General features: G+C 40.9%; 1 non-coding gene across 1 annotated transcript; it reads left to right on the forward strand.

Annotated features, from left to right (window-relative positions):
- The first annotated feature begins 6,284 nt into the window (after nt 1-6,284).
- On the forward strand, nt 6,285-6,392 carry LOC112704482 (small nucleolar RNA R71). The gene has a single exon (XR_003155106.1). It is a non-coding gene; the product is annotated as a small nucleolar RNA R71 (small nucleolar RNA).
- Nucleotides 6,393-13,218: the final 6,826 nt, after the last annotated feature.

Consider the following 13,218-nt stretch of genomic DNA (forward strand, 5'->3'; position numbering starts at 1 on the left):
AAAGTTCATTGTTAATGGACAGAGAATCAAGCATTATCTTGAAGGCAATTTTGAGCAGGAATGCTCAAAACTGAGACTTGAGTGATTCTCAGTAAAAGTCCAGCTAAAGACAGTAAAGAAGCGCTTGCTGGGAGGCAACCCAGTCATTAGCAGGTTATATGTTTTGTTTTTACAAAGGCAAGTATCAAAAATGAAGGAATTCACAGAGTTACAGAAGGATTCAGCTCAAAAAGCAGAGAAAAAGAGCTTACTGGCGAAAAAATGCCAGTAAGGGGCATTTTGGGCGTTAAACACCAGAATGGGCACCATTCTGGGCGTTTAACGCCTGTAAAGGTGCCATTTTGGGCGTTAAACGCCAGAATAGGCACTATTCTGGGCGTTTAACGCCAGGTGTGCAGCATCCTGGGCGTTTTAGAAAAACGCCCAGTGATAAAGGAATTCTGGCGTTTAACGCCAGCCAGGGCACCTGGCTGGGCGTTAAACGCCCACAAGGGGCAACAAATGGGCGTTAAACGCCAGAATGGGTGCCATTCTGGGCGTTTAACGCCAGAAAGGTGGGGGGGACCAAGATTCTGTTTTCAAATCAAATTTTTTCAAACTTTCCTTTTCTTACCCATACTTTTCTACATAAATGCATCTAAACCTTTCATCATTCACTTTCAAATTTTCAAAAATCTAAAATCATTCTTCAAATCTCTCAAATCAATCCCAAATCTTGTTCAAAAACTCACCCTTCTCTCAAATTCTTTCCATATCTTCTCAAATCTTCTTTCAAATTTTTCTTTTTTTTTTTTGCGAAATCTCTCCTCCCCACTTTATAAATGCACGTTTGGCCCCCTAATTCCCCCACACCATTCGAATTTGCTCTTCTCTTCTCTCTCTCCTTTCCTTTCTTTTGCTTGAGGACAAGCAAACCTCTAAGTTTGGTGTGCTTTTCCGTGATCACTAAGCCAAGATTCATCAAGATCATGGCTCCCAAGGGAAAACAAACTAATTTAAGAGGAAAGAAAGAGAATAATCCAAAGAATCTTTGGAATCAAGAGAAGTTCTTAACCAAAGAACATGAAGACCATTATCACAAAATAATGGGTCTTAGGTCAGTGATCCCGGAAGTTAAATTTGATCTGAAAGAAGATGAATATCCGGGGATCCAAGAGCAAATTCGAAACAGAGGATGGGAAGTTCTAACCAATCCTGAGATAAAGGTTGGAAGGAATATGGTTCAGGAATTCTACTCAAATCTGTGGCTAACAGATAAGCAGAGAATGACTGGAACTGCTTACCATACCTACAGAACCATGGTCAGAGGGAAAGTTATGTACTTCCATCTGGACAAAATAAGAGAAATCTTCAAATTGCCTCAACTGCAAGATGATCCTGAATCCTTTAATAGGAGAATGGTGAGAGCAGATAAAGGGTTGGATCAAGTTCTAGAGGACATATGCCTCCCTGGAACTAAGTGGATAACCAATTCTAAGGGTGTCCCAAACCAACTCAAGAGGGGAGACCTCAAACCAATTTCAAGAGGTTGGCTAGACTTTATTGGGCGTTCCATATTGCCCACTAGCAACCGTTCTGAGGTCACTATCAAGAGAGCAGTGATGATTCATTGCATTATGCTTGGAAAAGAAGTGGAGGTTCATCATGTGATTGCTTGTGAGATCTACACAATTGCAAATAAAAATTCCACTGAAGCCAAATTGGCTTACCCAAGCTTGATCTCCTTGCTCTGTAAAGAGGCTGGGGTAAAGATGGGAGTAGATGAATTCATACCCATTGAACATCCAATCACCAAGAAGTCAATGGAAGGACAAATGCAAGCCAACTCTATCAAAAGGATGGCGCAGGAGTTCCTCCCTGAATTTCCTAAAATTGACTACTGGACTAGCCTAGAAGCATCTATCATCAAGTTACAAGAAACTATGGAGCAACTAAAGGAAGAACAGCAGAATCAGAACTGCACGCTCTACAAATTGCTGAAGGAACAAGAGAAGCAGGGGCGTGAACTCCAAGAGTTGAAACGCCAAAAGCTCTCATCTCAAGTTGAGGGAGCATCCACTTCTCAAAATCAAGGTTGTTGAGTCCTAACTCTGTGAAAACCTCTATCATTAGGAGCCTATTTAAAAATTTTTGTTTTCTATTTTTATTTTCTAGTCTAATCTTATATCTATTTTTGAGTCTTGTTCTTATTTCATAACTAATAAAATTTAAAATTCATGTCCTAAAGCTATGAATGTCCTATGAATCCATCACCTCTCTTAAATGAAAAATGCTTTAATCCCAAAAGAACAAGAAGTACAGGATTTCGAAATTTATCCTTGAAACTAGTTGAATTAGTTTGATGTGGTGACAATAATTTTTGTTTTCCGAATGAATGCTTGAACAGTGCATATGTCTCTTGAATTTGTTGTTTTGAGAATGTTAAAAATTGTTGGCTCTTGAAAGAATGAGGAAAAAGAGAACTGTTATTGAGGATCTAAAAAAATCATCTAATTGATTCTTGAAGCAAGAAAAAGCAGTGGATACAAAAAAAAGAAAAAAAAAGAAAAAAAATTTTCGAAAAAAAAGAAAGAAATAAAGTTATGATCCAAGGCAAAAAGAGTGTGCTTAAGAACCCTAGACACCTCTAATTGGGGACTCTAGCAAAGCTGGGTCACAATCTGAAAAGGTTCACCCAATTATGTGTTTGTGGCATGTATGTATCCGGTGGTAATACTGGAAAACAGAGTGCTTTGGGTCACAGCCAAGACTCATACACTAGCTATGTTCAAGAATCATTATACTTAACTAGGAGAATCAATAACACTATCTGAGTTCTGAGTTCTTATAGATGCTAATCATTCTGAACTTCAAAGGATAGAGTGAGATGCCAAAACTGTTCGGAGGCAAAAAGCTACTAGTCCCGCTCATCTAATTGGAGCTAAGTTTCCTTGATATTTTGGAGTCTATAGTATATTCTCTTCTTTTTATCCTATTTTGATTTTCAGTTGCTTGGGGACAAGCAACAATTTAAGTTTGGTGTTGTGATGAGCGAATAATTTATACGCTTTTTGGCATTGTTTTTAGTATGTTTTTAGTACAATCTAGTTAGTTTTTAGTATATTTTTATTAGTTTTTAGTTAAAATTCACTTTTCTGGACTTTACTATGAGTTTGTGTGTTTTTCTGTGATTTCAGGTATTTTCTGGCTGAAATTGAGGGTCCTGAGCAAAAATCTGATTCAGAGATTGAAAAGGACTGCAGATGCTGTTGGACTCTGACCTCCCTGCACTCGAAGTGGATTTTCTGGAGCTACAGAAGCCCAATTGGTGCGCTCTCAACGGCATTGGAAAGTAGACATCCTGGGCTTTCCAGCAATGTATAATAGTTTATACTTTGCCTGAGATTTGATGGCCCAAACCGGCGTAGCAAATCAGCCTCAGAAATTCCAGCGTTTAACGCTGGAACTGGCATAAAACTTGGAGTTAAACGCCCAAACTGGCATAAAAGCTGGCGTTTAACTCCAGAAAAGGTCTCTACACGAAAATGCTTCATTGCTCAGCCCAAGCACACACTAAGTGGACCCAGAAGTGGATTTTTACGTCATTTACTCATTTCTGTATACCCTAGGCTACTAGTTCACTATTAATAGGATCTTTTGACATTGTATCTGCACCTCATGACACTTTACACGTCTCCTTGTGTACTTTCCACAGCATGAGTCTCTAAACCCCATGGTTGGGGGTGAGGAGCTCTGTTGTGTCTTGATGGATTAATACAATTAATACTGTTTCTTATTCAATCATGCTTGCTTCCATTCTAAGATATTGCTTGTTCTTAAACCGGATGAATGTGATGATCTGTGACAATCATTATCATTCTCAACTATGAACGTGTGCCTGACAACCACCTCCATTCTACCTTAGATTAAGTAGATATCTCTTGGATTCTTTAATCAGAATCTTCGTGGTATAGGCTAGAACTGATGGCGGTCTTCAAGAGAATCCGGAAGGTCTAACCTTGTCTGTGGTATTCTAAGTAGGATTCAATGATTGAATGACTGTGACGTGCTTCAAACTCCTGAGGGCGGGGCGTTAGTGACAGACGCAAAAGAATCACTGGATTCTATTCCGGCCTGATCGAGAACCGACAGATGGATAGCCGTGCCGTGACAGGGTGCGTTGAACATTTCCACTGAGAGGATGGGAGGTAGCCACTGACAACGATGAAACCCTTGCTTAAGCTTGCCATGGAAGGAGCCTTGCGTGCTTGAAGAAGAAGACAGTAGGAAAGCAGAGATTCAGAAGATGGAGCATCTCCAAAACCTCAACCTATTCTCTATCACTGCAAAACAAGTACTTATTTCATGTTCTTTTACTTTTCACAATCAATCCTGATAATTTCTGATATCCTGACTAAGATTTACAAGATAACCATAGCTTGCTTCAAGCTGACAATCTCCGTGGGATCGACCCTTACTCACGTAAGGTATTACTTGGACGACCCAGTGCACTTGCTGGTTAGTTGTGCGGGGTTGCAAAGGTGTGATTGCAATTTCGTGCACCAGTTGCCTCCTAACAAGCGCTTCTTTAATGTCAGTAGCTTGACAGTGGGCTCTCATGGAGCCTCAGAAATGCTCAGAGCCATGTTGGAACCTCCCAACACCAAACTTAGAGTTTGAATGTGGGGGTTCAACACCAAACTTAGAGTTTGGTTGTGGCCTCCCAACACCAAACTTAGAGTTTGACTGTGGGGGCTCTGTTTTGAGAGAAGCTCTTCATGCTTCCTCTCCATGGTGACAGAGGGATATCCTTGAGCCTCAAACACAAAGGATTCTTCATTCACTTGAATGATCAACTCTCCTCTATCAACATCAATTACAGCCTTTGCTGTGGCTAGGAAGGGTCTGCCAAGGATGATGGATTCATCCATGCACTTCCCAGTCTCTAGGACTATGAAATCAGTAGGGATGTAATGGTCTTCAACTTTTACCAGAACATCCTCTACAAGTCCATAGGCTTGTTTTCTTGAATTGTCTGCCATCTCTAGTGAGCTTTTTGCAGCTTGCACCTCAGAGATCCCTAACTTCTCCATTACAGAGAGAGACATGAGGTTTACACTTGACCCTAAGTCACACAAGGCCTTCTTGAAGGTCATGGTGCCTATGGTACAAGGTATTGAAAACTTCCCAGGATCCTGTCTCTTTTGAGGCAGTTTCTGCCTAGACAAGTCATCCAGTTCTTTGGTGAGCAAAGGGGGTTCATCTTCCCAAGTCTCATTTCCAAATAACTTGTCATTTAGCTTCATGATTGCTCCAAGGTATTTAGCAACTTGCTCTTCAGTGACATATTCATCCTCTTCAGAGGAAGAATACTCATCAGAGCTCATGAATGGCAGAAGTAAGTCCAATGGAATCTCTATGGTCTCATCTTGAGCCTCAGATTCCCATGGTTCCTCATTGGGGAACTCATTGGAGGCCAGTGGATGTCCATTGAGGTCTTCCTCAGTGGCGTTCACTGCCTCTCCTTCCTCCCAAAATTCGGCCATGTTGATGGCCTTGCACTCTCCTTTTGGATTTTCTTCTGTATTGCTTGGGAGAGTACTAGGAGGGAGTTCAGTAATTCTCTTGCTCAGCTGACCCACTTGTGCCTCCAAGTTTCTAATGGAGGACCTTGTTTCAGTCATGAAACTTTGAGTGGTTTTGATTAGATCAGAGACCATGGTTGCTAAGTCAGAGGTATTCTGCTTAGAACTCTCTGTCTGTTGCTGAGAAGATGATGGAAAAGGCTTGCTATTGCTAAACCTGTTTCTTCCACCATTATTATTGTTGAAACCTTGTTGAGGTCTCTGTTGATCCTTCCATGAGAGATTTGGATGATTTCTCCATGAAGGATTATAGGTGTTTCCATAGGATTCTCCCATGTAATTCACCTCTTCCATTGAAGGGTTCTCAGGATCATAAGCTTCTTCCTCAAATGAAGCCTCCTTAGTACTGCTTGGTGCATTTTGCATTCCAGACAGACTTTGAGAAATCATATTGACTTGTTGAGTCAATATTTTGTTCTGAGCCAATATGACATTCAGAGTGTCAATCTCAAGAACTCCTTTCTTCTGACTAGTCCCATTGTTCACAGGATTTCTTTCAGAAGTGTACATGAATTGGTTATTTGCAACCATTTCAATCAGCTCTTGAGCTTCTGTAGGCGTCTTCTTCAGATGAAGAGATCCTCCAGCAGAGCTATCCAAAGACATCTTGGATAGTTCAGAGAGACCATCATAGAAAATACCTATGATGCTCCATTCAGAAAGCATATCAGAAGGACACTTTCTGATTAATTGTTTGTATCTTTCCCAAGCTTCATAGAGGGATTCTCCTTCCTTCTGTCTGAAGGTTTGGACTTCCACTCTAAGCTTACTCAATTTTTGAGGTGGAAAGAACTTTGCCAAGAAGGCATTGACTAGCTTTTCCCAAGAGTCCAGGCTTTCTTTAGGTTGAGAGTCCAACCATGTCCTAGCTCTGTCTCTTACAGCAAAAGGGAATAGCATAAGTCTGTAGACCTCAGGGTCAACCCCATTAGTCTTGACATTGTCACAGATTTGCAAGAATTCAGCTAAGAACTGATGAGGATCTTCCAATGGAAGTCCATGGAACTTGCAATTCTGTTGCATTAGAGAAACTAATTGAGGCTTAAGCTCAAAGTTGTTTGCTCCAATGGCAGGGATAGAGATGCTTCTCCCATAGAAGTCGGGAGTAGGTGCAGTAAAGTCACCCAGCACCTTCCTTGCATTGTTGGCATTGTTGTTGTTCTCGGCTGCCATGTGTTCTTCTTCTTTGAAGATTTCTGTTAGGTCCTCTACAAAGATTTGTGCTTTGGCTTCTCTTAGCTTTCTCTTCAAGGTCCTTTCAGGTTCAGGATCAGCCTCAACAAGAATGCTTTTGTCCCTGCTCCTGCTCATAAGAAAGAGAAGGGAACAAGAAAATGTGGAATCCTCTATGTCACAGTATAGAGATTCCTTTAGGTGTCAGAGGAAAAGAAAAGTAGAAGACAGAAGTAGAAAATTCGAACTTATCAAAGAAGATGGAGTTCGAATTTTGCATTAAGGAATAGTGTTAGTCCATAAATAGAAGGATGTGAGAAGAAGGGAAGTAGTTTTCGAAAATTAAGTAAAAGATTTTGAAAACATTTTTGAAAAACACTAATTGATTTTCGAAAATGAAAGTGGAAAATAAATCAAGTGATTTTTGAAAAAGATTTTGAAATTAGAAATCAAAAAGATTTGATTGAAAACTATTTTGAAAAAGATGTGGTTAAGAAGATATGATTAGTTTTAAAAAGATGTGATTGAGAAGATATGATTTGAAAAACATTTTAAAAAGATTTGATTTTGAAAATTAAAAACTTGGCTAACAAGAAAAGATATGATTCAAACATTAAACCTTTCTCAACAGAAAAGGTAACATACTTGAAATGTTGAATCAAATCATTAATTGATAGCAAGTATCTTTGAAAATAGAAAGAAATTGATTTTGAAAGCATATGATTGAAAAGATATGATTTGAAAAAGATTTGATTTTGAAAAAGTTTGAAATCTGAAAAAAAATCTGCATTAAAAACAAAATCTTCCCTTTTGTGCCATCCTGGCGTTAAACGCCCAGAATGGTGCACATTCTGGCGTTTAACGCCCAAAACTATACCCTTTTGGGCGTTAAACGCCCAACCAGGTACCCTGGCTAGCGTTTAAACGCCAGTCTGTCCTTCTTCACTGGGCGTTTTGAACGCCCAGCTTTTTCTGTGTAATTCCTCTGTTGTATGTTCTGAATCTTCAATTCTCTGTATTATTGACTTGAAAAGACACAAATTAAAAATATTTTTGGATTTTTAATAATAAGGAATAATCAAAATGCAACTAAAATCAAATAACAATGCATGCAAGACACCAAACTTAGCAGTTTGTATACTACTGACACTAATGAGAATGCATATGAGACATATAAACACTCAAGTCAAGAGAATTCAAAGGTCAGAGCAATGAAATCATCAAGAACAACTTGAAGATCCCTAAGACACATGAATGCATGCAATTGACACCAAACTTAAAATGAGACACTAAACTCAAACATGCAATATTTTTTTGTTTTTATAATTTTGTAAAATTTTTTTGGATTTTCGAAAATTAAGTGGAAAAAGGTATCAAAATTCTTAATGAGAATTCCAGGAATCATGCAATGTTTAGTCTAAGACTCCGGTCCAGGAATTAGACATGGCTTCACAGCCAGCCAAGCTTTCAAGGAAAGCTTCGGTCCAAAACACTACACATGGCCAATGGCCAGCCAAGCCTTAGCAGATCACTGCTCCAACAGCAAGATTGATAAAAATCAACAAGCTCTTGTGATGATAAGTTGAAACCTCAGTCCAATGAAATTAGACATGGCTTCACAGCCAGCCAGACTTCAACAAATCATCATGAAACTCTAGAATTCATCTTCAAGAATTCCGAAAAAAAAAATACCTAATCTAAGCAACAAGATGAACCGTCAGTTGTCCAAACTCAACAATCCCCGGCAACGGCGCCAAAAACTTGGTGCACGAAATTGTGATCACTACAACTTCGCACAACTAACCAGCAAGTGTACTGGGTCGTCCAAGTAATAAACCTTACGCGAGTAAGGGTCGATCCCACAGAGATTGTTGGTATGAAGCAAGCTATGGTCACCTTGTAAATCTTAGTCAGGCAAACTCAAATGGTTATGAATGATAAACGCATAAAACATAAAGATAAAGATAGAGATACTTATGTAATTCATTGGTAGGAATTTCAGATAAGCGTATGAAGATGCCTTCCCTTCCGTCTCTCTGCTTTCCTACTGTCTTCATCCAATCCTTCTTACTCCTTTCCATGGCAAGCTTAAGCAAGGGTTTCACCGTTGTCAGTGGCTACCTCCCATCCTCTCAGTGGAAATGTTCAACGCACCCTGTCACGGCACGGCTATCCATCTGTCGGTTCTCGATCAGGCCGGAATAGAATCCAGTGATTCTTTTGCGTCTGTCACTAACGCCCCGCCCTCAGGAGTTTGAAGCACGTCACAGTCATTCAATCATTGAATCCTACTCAGAATACCACAGACAAGGTTAGACCTTCCGGATTCTCTTGAATGCCGCCATCAGTTCTAGCCTATACCACGAAGACTCTGATCTCACGGAATGGCTGGCTCGTTTGTCAGGTGAGCACTCGGTTGTCAGGCGATCAACCATGCATCGTGTATCAGGAATCCAAGAGATATTCACCCAATCGAAGGTAGAACGGAGGTGGTTGTCAGTCACACGTTCATAGGTGAGAATGATGATGAGTGTCACGGATCATCACATTCATCAAGTTGAAGAACAAGTGATATCTTAGAACAAGAACAAGCGGAATTGAATAGAAGAACAATAGTAATTGCATTAATACTCGAGGTACAGCAGAGCTCCACACCTTAATCTATGGTGTGTAGAAACTCCACCGTTGAAAATACATAAGAACAAGGTCTAGGCATGGCCGAATGGCCAGCCTCCCAATGATCTAAGAACTAGATGTCCAAAGATGATCCTAAGATCGAAAAATGATCCAAAGATCGAAAAATACAATAGTAAAAGGTCCTACTTATAGAGCTAGTAGCCTAGGGTGTACAGAGATGAGTAAATGACATAAAAATCCACTTCCGGGCCCACTTGGTGTGTGCTTGGGCTGAGCAATGAAGCATTTTCGTGTAGAGACTCCTCTTGGAGTTAAACGCCAGCTTTGGTGCCAGTTTGGGCGTTTAACTCCCATTTTGGTGCCAGTTTGGGCGTTTAACGCTGGGATTTCTGAGGGTGACTTTGAACGCCGGTTTGGGCCATCAAATATTGGGCAAAGTATGGACTATCATATATTGCTGGAAAGCTCAGGATGTCTACTTTCCAACGCCGTTGAGAGCGCGCCAATTGGGCTTCTTTAGCTCCAGAAAATCCACTTCGAGTGCAGGGAGGTCAGAATCCAACAGCATCTGCAGTCCTTTTTGGTCTCTGAATCAGATTTTTGCTCAGGTCCCTCAATTTCAGCCAGAAAATACCTGAAATCACAGAAAAACACACAAACTCATAGTAAAGTCCAGAAAAGTGAATTTTAACTAAAAACTAATAAAAATATACTAAAAACTAACTAGATCGTACTAAAAACATACTAAAAACAATGCCAAAAAGCGTACAAATTATCCGCTCATCACTCGCTGCTGGGGTTTACAAAGAAGGATGCGTATAACCACATAGATAAAAAGAAGTGGGGGAACGTCGCCGATGGTAACACGAACGCCACTATCATGTATCTACAAAGAAAAGCAGTTGCAAATCCAATGTCAACGGTGAGGTATAACGTCACTGACGAAGGTATGTTGGCTAACTTGTTCTGGACGGATGGTGCTAGTAGAGCGAACTTTCAACACTTTGGAGATGTTGTGGCCTTTGAATCTACGTATAGGAAGAACAAGTACAGGAGACCTTTGGTGATATTCTCAGGAACTAATAATCATAGACAGACCACAATTTTAGGATTTGGGCTCTTGTTGGACAAAACCACAGCCTCATACACGTGGATGCTTGAAAACTTACCGGAGGTTATGTGTAATAGGATGCCATCAGTGGTCGTCTCAGATGGAGATGATGCAATTATTGCAGCAGTCCAAAAGGTCTTCCCAGATACAACGCACCGCCTTTGTACATGGCTAGCATCAGTAGTGTACTTCCGAAGCTGTGACACATGAAACACGTCGTACATGTTCGAAAGATGAGGTGGTAGAGCCATCCGATACGCCACCGGTCTAATTCTCTCCAGGATCTGAAACGGACCAATGTACCAAGGATTCAACTTTTTTGCCTTAATCGCCCTACCTACTCCTGTAGTTGGAGTAACTTTAAGGAAAACATGGTCTCCTTCCTCAAATTCCAAGGGTTTCCGCCTCTGATCGGCGTAACTCTTTTGACGACTCTGCACTGTAAGCATCCTATCTTGGATTTTCTCGACTTATTTAGTGGTCTCAGTTATCATCTCCGGCCCCAACAAGCATTTCTCTCTAGCTTCATACCAACATAGCGAAGATTGACATTTCCTCCCATACAAGGCCTCATCCGGAGCCATTCTGATGCTCGCATGGTAACTATTATTGTATGCAAACTCCACTAACGGCATATACCGATCCCAACTCGCCGGTTGGTCCAAATCACAAGCTCTCAACATATCCTCTATTGTTTGGATTGTCCTCTCGGATTGACCATCTGTTTGAGGATGGTAAGCTGTACTCAAGCTTAATCGGGTTCCAAAAGCTTTCTGAAATGCACCCTAGAACCTTGAAGTGAAACGAGGATCTCTAACAGAGATTATAGTAGCAGGTACACCATGAAGTCTCACAATCTCCTTTATGTATAACCGTGCTAGCTCCTCAAGGGTGTAAGTCATCCGAATGGGTAGAAAGTGAGCTGACTTCGTTAGTCGGTCCACAATCACCCAGATAGCATCAAAACCAGTCCTAGTCCTTGGCAATCCCGACACAAAGTCCATTGCAATACTTTCCCACTTCCATTGCAGAACCTCTAAAGGTTGCAACATCTCGGAAGGTCTTTGATGTTCAATCTTTACCTTTTGACAAGTTAAGCACTTTGAAACATATTCTGCCACATCATTCTTAATACCTGGCCACCAAAACATCACCTTTAAATCATGGTACATTTTAGTACTTCCTGGGTGAATGGAGAATCCGCTTTTGTGTGTCTCCTTTAAGATATCTTGCCTCAAAGTGCCAACATTTGGCACAATGATCCTACCTTGAATCTCCATAACCCATCCTTTTCTTCCGACACTCTCCACTGTTTTTCTTGCTCAATAGCCGGTAATACCTTCCATAACACTTCATCATTTTCATGAGCCTTTAGGAGTTCGGACTTAAAGTCACTTGAGATTTCTAATCGGCTCAAATACAAAGTTCCAGATACTTCTCAAGAACCAATTTTTAGACTCTCGAATCCCTTGAGCAACTTCTCCTCTTGAAGCATCATCCAAGTCGTATATAATGACTTCTGACTTAACGCATCCGCCACTACATTCGCCTTTCCTGGATGGTAATTTAACTCAAAGTCGTAGTCCTTCAATAATTCCATCCACCTCCTCTGCCTCATATTAAGCTCTTTCTGATCAAAGAGATATTTCAAGCTCTTGTGATCAAAGAAGACTTGGAACTTAACCCCATAGAGATAATGCATCCACACCCTCAAAGCAAACACAACCACAGCGAGTTCTAAATCATGCGTTGGGTAACTAACTTCATGAGGTCTCAACTGTCGTGAGGCATATGCCGCCATATTATGATGCTGCATCAGCATGCACCCTAGACCCTTTAATGAGGCATCACAGTACACCTCAAAAGGCTCGTTCGGCTCAGGTAACACTAACACAGGTGTAGTGGTCAACTTTTTCTTCAATGCCTGAAAGCTCTCCTCGCACTCGGGAGTCCAAACAAACGGCGTGTCTTTGCGGGTTAACTTTGTCAACGGCAAAGCTAATTGCGAAGAGCCTTTGATGAACCTTCGGTAATAGCCAGCTAAGCCCAGAAAACTCCTTATCTCTGTTACGTTGGTTGGTTGCTTCCAATCCATCACAGCCTCCACCTTAGTTGGATCTACGGCTATTCCCTTCTTACTCATCACGTGACCCAAAAACTTCACCTCACTCTTCCAGAACTCACACTTAGATAGTTTCGCATAGAGTTTCTTCCCCTTTAGAATCTGCAACACGATCCTCAAGTGTTCTGCATGCTCTTCTTCAGTCTTGGAGTAAATCAATATGTCGTCAATGAAGACAACAATGAATTTATCCAGAAATGGACGGAACACTCTGTTCATATAATCCATGAATACTGCAGGAGCGTTTGTCAACCCAAAACATATTACAGTGTACTCGTAATGACCATAACGAGTCCTGAAAGCGGTCTTAGGGATATCCTCACCTCTCACCCTTATCTGGTGATAACCGGATCGTAAATCGATCTTGGAAAAAACCCCAGCTCCTTGTAACTGATCCATGAGATCATCAATTCTCGATAATTGGTACTTATTCTTTATCGTGACCTTGTTCAGCTGCCTGTAATCTACACAGAGTCGCATACTCCCATCTTTCTTCTTTACCAGTAACACAGGAGCACCCCACGGGGAAACACTTAGTCGAATAAAGTTCT

This window comes from Arachis hypogaea, chromosome 7 (assembly GCF_003086295.3).
Source record: "Arachis hypogaea cultivar Tifrunner chromosome 7, arahy.Tifrunner.gnm2.J5K5, whole genome shotgun sequence".
Classification (NCBI taxonomy): Eukaryota; Viridiplantae; Streptophyta; class Magnoliopsida; order Fabales; family Fabaceae; genus Arachis; species Arachis hypogaea.